The 8410-nt window shown below is 34.7% G+C and overlaps 1 pseudogene; it reads right to left on the reverse strand.

Moving 5' to 3' along the window:
* Positions 1–4686: 4686 nt before the first annotated feature.
* LOC113933311 lies at positions 4687–5491 on the reverse strand (annotated as a pseudogene).
* Positions 5492–8410: the final 2919 nt, after the last annotated feature.

The following is an 8410-nucleotide window of genomic DNA, read 5'->3' on the forward strand; positions in this document are numbered from 1 at the left end:
GTTGTAGCTTTTTGTCCCCCATTCAATTTAGTTTCTTACTCCTCAGAAAAGGAATTTCTAAAAAGGGACATGATGGCTCAAGGCATCTTTAGCAGCCCTGTAGAAGAGTTGCCCCTGAGGTAAGATCTGAGGGTTGTGCTGAGTGACTTCTTCAAATGTTGAGATTGGCAAGGGGGTGTCCTTCCCTGGAAGCCTGACTCCTTCCTAATGGGCTCTAACATAGGGCCGGGACACTAGGCTTTTCATATTTCTATTTTCTAGATATTTCAAGCTTTATTTGTGGTCTGATATAGAATCAATTTTTAAAAAATATTCCAAGGATATTTGAAAAGCATTTCAAATATAAAATTCAAAATATGCAATATGTTTTATATTACGAAGTTCAAAATATATTTATTAAATCAGGCTTGCAATGGTTTGTTCATATCTGTTATATCCTTATTTATTTTTTATCTATTTCACCTATTGATTTTTTTGAAAGGTAAGTGAAGATCTCCACCATGATTGAGGTCTTCTCAGTGTTTCCTTGTGTTTCTAATAGATTTTACTTGATAAATTTCTCTGATATTTTTTGGAAGTGTAAATATTTATGATGGTTTGATCTTCTCTGTGAATTATACCTTTATTACTATAAAATATTCATCTGTATTTTCTTTAATGTACAGCTGCTGATACATATTTCCAATGATTATTTTCTTTAGAATGCCTTATTGGAAAATTAAGAGAAAACTATAAATGATAATATGGTAAAACCTAGATCCTCACTACTCCAGATGAACAAATACTAACTTCTTTCATGTATACTTCAAATTAAAAAAAAAATGGATAGACTTTATTTTTTTAAAGCAGTTTTAGGTTCATAGCAAAATTGAGCAGAAAGTACAGAGAGTTTCTAAATTACTCGCCCCCCCAATACACACAGCCTCCCTTACCATTACCATCCTGCACCAGAGTGGTGCATTTGTCACTATCAGTGAACCAACACTGACATGCCATTATCCCCCAAAGTCCATACTTTACATTAGGGTTCGTTGTTGGTGTTGTGCATTCTATAATGAATAATGACAGCTATCCAATGTTATAGTATCACACAAAGTTTCACTGCCCTGAAAACTCCTTTTTGTTCTGTCTGTTCATCACTCCCACCTTTCTAATCCTTGGGAAACACTGACCTTTCTACTGTTTCCATGATTTTGCCTTTTACGGAATGTTGTGTTGCTGGACTCAGACAGTACTATAGCCATTTCAGATTTCTTCTTTCATTCACTAATAACGTTTAAGTTTCCTTCATGTCTTTTTATGGATCAAATAATATTTCATTGTCTGATGTACCAGTTCACTTATCCATTCATCTACTAAAGTACATCTTGGTTGCTTCCAAGTTTTGGCAATCTTGGATAAAGCTGCTATAAACATGCATGTGCACATTTTTGTGTAAAGATAGTTTTCAACTCATTTGAGGAAATACCAAGGAGTGTGATTGCTGGATAATATAGTAAGAGTATGTTTAGTTTTGTAAGAAGCTGTCAAACTGTTGTCCAAAGTGGCTGTAACCATTTTTCTTTTCCTCCATCAATGAATAGGAGAGTTCCTGTTACTGCACATCTTTGCCGGCATTTGGTGTGTTCAGTGATTTGGATCTTGACGGTTCTAATAAGTATATAGCAGCATCTCATTGTTGTCTTAATTTGCAATTCCTTAATGGTGTATGGTATTGAGCATCCTTTCTTATGTTTATTTGCTACTTGTGTGTCTTCTTTGGTGAGGTGTCAGGTTAAGTCTTTTGCCCAGGTTTTAATTGGGCTGTCTGTTTTCTTATTATTGAGTTGTAAGTGTTCATCTATATTTTGGATAATAGTTCTTTATCAGATATGTCTTTTGCAAATATTGTCTCCTAGTTTGTGACAAATTTGTTTTTAAAGAAAGAAACCATCATAGAAAAAGTTTAAATCTCCTGTATTTCCCTCTCTAGTTCAATTCCCTTCTGTCCTTTCTCAAAGGGAAAAATTTCCAAGAATTTGGTGTGTATTCAGTCTAGACTTTTCTGTATTTACTACATATATTCATTAATGACATAGTAATGTTTTGTGCATTTAAAATTTACTTAAAAATTCCCATACTGTACAAGAGTTCACTCCCCCATTCAATCTATGTTTTTAAAAAATCTATTCACATTAATACATATAGATATACTTATTCATTTTAACTAGTGTAGAGTATCCTACCACATGAATGAGTCACACATTTTATATCCATTCCCCTATGCCAGTCATCTGAATTATTTCTAATTTGTTGTTCTTACGAACAAAGCTTCAGTGTCTCATTGTGCTTGTGTGAAAGGGTTCTTCTGGTGTATGAAACTGGAAGTGGAATTTCTGAGTTATAGGATGTGTAGGTTTTTTTTAGTTGTACTAGATATTGCCAAATTGTTTTTCAATGTGATTTATGTCAGAATAGACAAGGAGTGTGTGAGGTTTCTATTTTTCCATATTTTTGTCAATGATTGGTGTGGTCAAAATTTTAAATTTTTGTCAGTTTAAAGAATCGGAATTAGCGTTTCACTGCTTTTTAAAAATATTTGTTTGTTGGTTTTTTTAAACTGCATCTACCTGATTACTATTGAGTTGGAGCATTTTTTATCCTTATTGGCCATTTTCTCATTTGCTTGTTGCCTGTTCATACCCTTTGCCCATTTTTATGGGGTTGTTTATTTCTTATGCATTTATAGGAGTCATTCATGTATTCTAGATGTGAAGTCTTCACTGGCAAAGATGAGGTTTAAAATATTAAGCAGACAGAGACAGTGAAACTCCAATACAGCATGATCAATTACCAATCACAATAAATGCCATATTTAATCAGAACAAACTAAATTCATAAAGACATTTTAAAATTCTTATTCTAAAATTATAGAGATTTGTTCCTTTAAATCTAGGTACTTAATTAATTAGAATTTTTAATGAATATGATAGAGGATCAATTCTTTTTTTTTCTCTCTTGAAATACAGAATTTTATTTGGAAACTGTTTAAAGTAGAAAAAAACCCTGTCAAGAAAGACCAGGTGGAAAATGGGTTCCCAATAAAATGGAATTTTAGGGCAACAAAAGTCTAAAAGGCCACAAAAGAGAAATAGTACCACTGTTATTTGAACAATGGCTAGTTACTTGCATTTTTTGGCATTGTTAATTACTGAATCTGGGTTTTCCTCTGAATTCCACACAGAGCATGCACTACACAACAATTTTATCATAAAATATCTGCTTTCTACACACATTTTAGGACAAGCTACCACCAGGAACAAATCAATACAAATACATCAGGGGCTGAACAATCTCAGTAGTGCGTGACACACATTTTGCAGAATTCTGCCAAACAAAGAACGGAATAAGCTAGGGGCAAAGCAAATGAGGAAGAGTTAAGGAATGAAATATTTTAAATATTAATAATTAATTCAGACACAGTACTGTATCTTCTGCAAAAGAAAATTAACATATAGTAACATGCTAACGAATTTTATCTCCAAAGAGATTAGTGCACTGGCAAAGTATTCCGATAACAGTGGAGGGCGGTGGACAGCAGGTACCGAGAACACCCAGCCTTGCAGATACCAAGGTAGCGATGGCCTTCACTGGTCACTCCCTATGCCAGAAGTCCAGAAAGAACTTGCAGTGTGACCATCTGCCTGCTGAACTTACACTCTAAGCAGCAAACTTTAAGGAGCCAAGGAGGAGTCCCCAGTGGGCGAGGGGAGCAGAGAAGAGAAACATATTCAATGTAAACTTAAAAGACAGTAAAATGGGACACAACCCCCATTCAAATCCCAGAGATGTGGGCAAATCCCCCAAAGTAGTTGTTAGATTTAAAAACTGGACATACCTCATTTCCCAAGAAACACAATACATAGAAATTTCAGGGATAACTGGAAAAATCGTCAGAGAAATGTTCAATGAAATTCAAGCTCTTCATCTCAAACATCCCAGGGCCGGAACACACCCTCTATTCATCCAGGCAACAATGCCTCTTACTTCTTAGAGCAGGGATACTATTGGTCAAGGACACCAAATGGCTTTACAGAGCAACTTTTTAAACTTTCCTTTTGGGCCAAGGTCTGGGTCTTTGAGGATTCAAGCAGCCCTGCAAGGCCTGTGAACAGCAGATTCCAAAGGTCCAGAGGTCTGGCCCTTCTTCCTTCCCAGATACAATGTCAAACATGTAAAATCTCCTGTCATGTTACATTTTATATTTTGAAATATGGAAGCATATTTTAAATACTCTTAAGGCATTTATTTATTAAAACGTTCTCTGCCAAGATTTCACATTAGCTTAAAATTCAAATCAGTCTTTACATTTCTCTACTGAGGTTTCCACCTCAGTGTATCACATAAAAACACCTTCTCCAGCAATCAGTGTTACCAGCGTCCACACGGTGAGCCCCATGGTCAGCCTCTTTGTTCCCTAGGTGACCCAACTAGATGTTAATACTGCTCTGCTACAGGGTAAAAGCTCCTAACTCAAACTCATTGGAAAAAGGGTGAAATTTCTGTAAAGTGCACTTTAAGAAGAGGTACTGTTTGCTCATGAAAAGAAACCAGTGAGTCCTCTAAGAATAATAAAAGGGGGTATTTTACAGTTAAGCACATGATTTGGAGTGAAGAATTCGGATGTTGCTCTGCTGGTCCAGGCCGTTAATACACTTCTTGCTCCTCCTGTGGGCCCCCTTCATCAGGTATCACAAAACCTTCATCTGTGGCATACAGAATGTCCACGATCCTCCGCAATACTGGATTGTTTTACCCCTCATTCTCCTGGCAAATCAATTCAATGTTCCTTAGCTTTCCAAAGTAGAAATCTCTTTCTTTCTCCAAGTCTTCGACGGTAAGTTTCAATACGTTGACCTGCTGCATCAGTTCAGCTGCTTCGTCATCCCCGCTGCCCACACCAGGATTCTTTCGCCACCACACCCGGGCCAGCCTGAGGGGTTGCAGTAGTTCTGTGTGTTGCAATAGCCCTCTGTGGGGCTGCACTGCTAGAGCTGAGAGGTTTCTTCGGTTTGTTCAGAGCTGGAGCAACAAGGGAGGGAGCCACTGCAGTTTCTTGACCTTGTCTGGCAGCTACGGGGTCATAGTCTTTTCCATCATAGTTTGCATCAAAAAACTTGAACCACTGAACAAATTCAAAATTGTCCTGAAACTTTCCTTTTACTAATTTGTCCACAGGAATTATTTTGTCAACACCCATTCTTTTAAAACCTGCTTGTAGTATTTTGAAGTTCTGGATGTATTCAAGTTCTAGCTGAGCCTGGAATTTCACTTTCTTCAAGGCAATGGAGCCAGGGAACAACATGTCCATAAACTGAGAGTAGGCAGCCCCTGAGCACAACTGTTCGATCTTCATCAGATTCAGCTGCAGAGATTCATTGATCCAGGCCAGCATGTCATGTCGACTTAGGTTATCACTGGTGACTGATGTTGAATATACATTCACTGCCATCTTTGGCTCTCGGTGGGACCACGTCCACGGCCTATGCCCAGCTTCGGTTCCGTCCTAGGATCAATTCTTTTTTAAATAAGAAAAATCCATCGTCCCAGTTTCATCTTTTGAATAGTGAATTGTGTCTCTACTCATTTTTATGCCTCCTCCATGTTATACAAATGTATCATGTATCAGGTCTGTTTTTGGTATTTCTTGTTTGTTTAACTGATTTCTTTATCTCTCTGTCAATGTCATACTTTTTAAATTATACCACAACTTTATAAAGTATTTTAATATTTCACAGAGCAAATCTTCTTCCTTGTTCTTTTTCTGAAGTATCTTGGATATTTGTGGACATTTACTCTTCCATGTAAATTTTAGATTCAGTGTTTAAATATCCAGGAAACATTCTGTTGGTATTTTGATTAGAATTATAGTGAATTTATAGGATAATTAGAGGAAGAACATTTTTATGGCTTTGAGTTTTTTTTTTATCCATGATCATGATCTATCTAACCATTTATTCAGATTTTCTTTTCATGTTCTTTAATGACATTTTATGCATGTTTTTGTAAAGTTTCACATGTAGTTTGTAGTTTGATAATAATCTATCAAAGTGGTTTATTAAGGTACTTCATATTTTTGTAGCTGTCATGAATTCTGTTTGGTTTTCTATTATATTTTCCAATTAGTTATTAACTGTATTTCAATGCTATTGATTTTTGTGTGCTTATCACATGTCTAGCAATCTTGATGTACTTCTTATCAGTTCTAATAGTTTATGTGCAAATGACAATTCTTCTCATTCTTGTCTTATTGCTTTGGCTAAGGTTTGGTATCAGTATAAACAGTCTTATAAATCAGGAATAGAAAGAAATGTCCTTGATCTGGTGAACGGCATATAACACAAGTTACAGCACATATTACATTTAAAGGGTAAAATTTTAAATAATAAAATTTCAGATGTTTCCCATCAATATTGGGAAAAAAAGGGGTCACTACTTCTTTCCTACTAACAACTTTTTTTGTAGGTACATTATCAGGGTAAGGAAGTTTCTTTCTATTCCTAGCTACCTAAGAATCTTTCATGAATGGTATTCAATATTATTAAGTTTATATTATACTGTATGTATTGAGATATCCTATGTATTTTTGTCCTTTAAATTGTTAGTATGGGGTATTACTTTAAAGGGGTTTGATGCTAAACCATCCTTTCACTTCTGGGGTAAATCCTTCTTTAAAATTAACATATTTTTGGAGGCTTGGGTGGCTCAGTTGGTTAAGCATCTGCCTTCAGCTCAGGTCATGATCCCAGGGTCCTGGGATTGAGTCCACATCAGGCTCCTTGCTCAGAGGGGTGCCTGCTCCTCCCTCTGCCTGCTGCTCCCCCTGCTTGTACTCTCTATCTCTCTCTGACAAATAAATAAATAAAATATGTCAAAAATAAATAAAATTAACATATTTTTATATAGTAATGGCTTCAACTTGTAAATTTTATGATTGGTTTGTTTTCTATGCTCATTAGTGAGATAGGTCTGTATTTTTCTTTTTTCTTCTGTCACTTTCTTGGTTGTGGATCAAGACTATACTAGTCTCATATAATACAATGATGGGACACTCTCTCTCTGATTTTATTTTTCTTTAAATACATTTCATTAAATCTTCTGTCCCTGAGATTTAATAAAACTTACCCAAAAAACTAAACTAGCTCTTCTTGGTGTCCGTTTTTTTGGAGGAATGGAGGCAGGAGTGAAAAAATATTTTAACTATCAATTCAATTTAAAAAAGAAAAAGACTTTTGGTTTACTTAGGGTTTCTATTCCAACTTGAATTTTGAAATTTGTATTATATATTTGATAATTTATATTCTTCTAGAAAATTACTCATTTCATCTATTACGCAATGTTAATTTTGTAGTTAAGTTCCCCCTTTCGTTCTGAATATTGTTTATTTGTGCCTTCTCATTTTTTTCTTATGTAGTCTTACTATTTTCCTGAATAAATACTTAACTCATTTATTTTTAATCTTGTTAATTTTTGACAAATGCATTTAAAGTATATATATTTCCACTAAATAATACATTAGCTGTATCTTTGAAGTTCTGATAAATAGAACTTCTTTAGTTAGAAAACTTTTGTAATTTCTTCTTTAACTCAGGAGTTACTTGGGGGTGTGATTTTAACTTTCCAAATGTTTGGTTTCCAAGGAAAAAATGTTTCTTTACTGTTGAATTCTTATTAATTGAACTGTGGTTAGAAGACATGGGTTTTAATGATGTCAGTTCTTTGAAACTATTATCTAGAATGGAGTCAACTGTTGTAAATATTCCATATAAAACTGAGAAGAAAATTTAAGTAGAAACAAGGTTCTTGAATTGTAATTAGATACTTACATTGAAATTTCAACTGATGCAGTATTATAAAATAGATACTGACCAGAGTGAACTGTCATTCCCAAATGCAAATTTTAAAAGTAGATGAACCAGAACCAGTTTAATGAGTTTTGGGCCCTTTACTTGGAAATTACAACTGTTATATCTAATTGATGTATTTTTTCAATATGTCGGTGTTCCTCATTAATTCTATAGTAAGGTTTTTCAGGTAAACCCCCCCCACCCTTTTTTCCTCCTCTCTTTGATGCTCTTTTTGAGTTGGCAAATTTTGTTTTATTTTGGTTTTACTTTTCTCTGCCTCTGAGGTAGGTTTTATTCTAGTTTTTTCCTACTTTTTAAAATTTGATTCTGTCTTCTAAAAAATCAATTAAAAATCTATTATTTCTGTGTTCGGCGTGGAGAAAGAAAATTTAAATGTAAGATCACTGACCTATCTCTTTATTTTCAACACTTTGTTTTTGTGTCATTTCAGGTAAATCTGTTATAAAGATTTCATATTTGGCTCTGGCTTTTCTTTTTTCAACCTAATTGAGAAGCTTTGTCTT

The sequence above is a fragment of the Zalophus californianus genome, chromosome 10 (assembly GCF_009762305.2).
Source record: "Zalophus californianus isolate mZalCal1 chromosome 10, mZalCal1.pri.v2, whole genome shotgun sequence".
Classification (NCBI taxonomy): Eukaryota; Metazoa; Chordata; class Mammalia; order Carnivora; family Otariidae; genus Zalophus; species Zalophus californianus.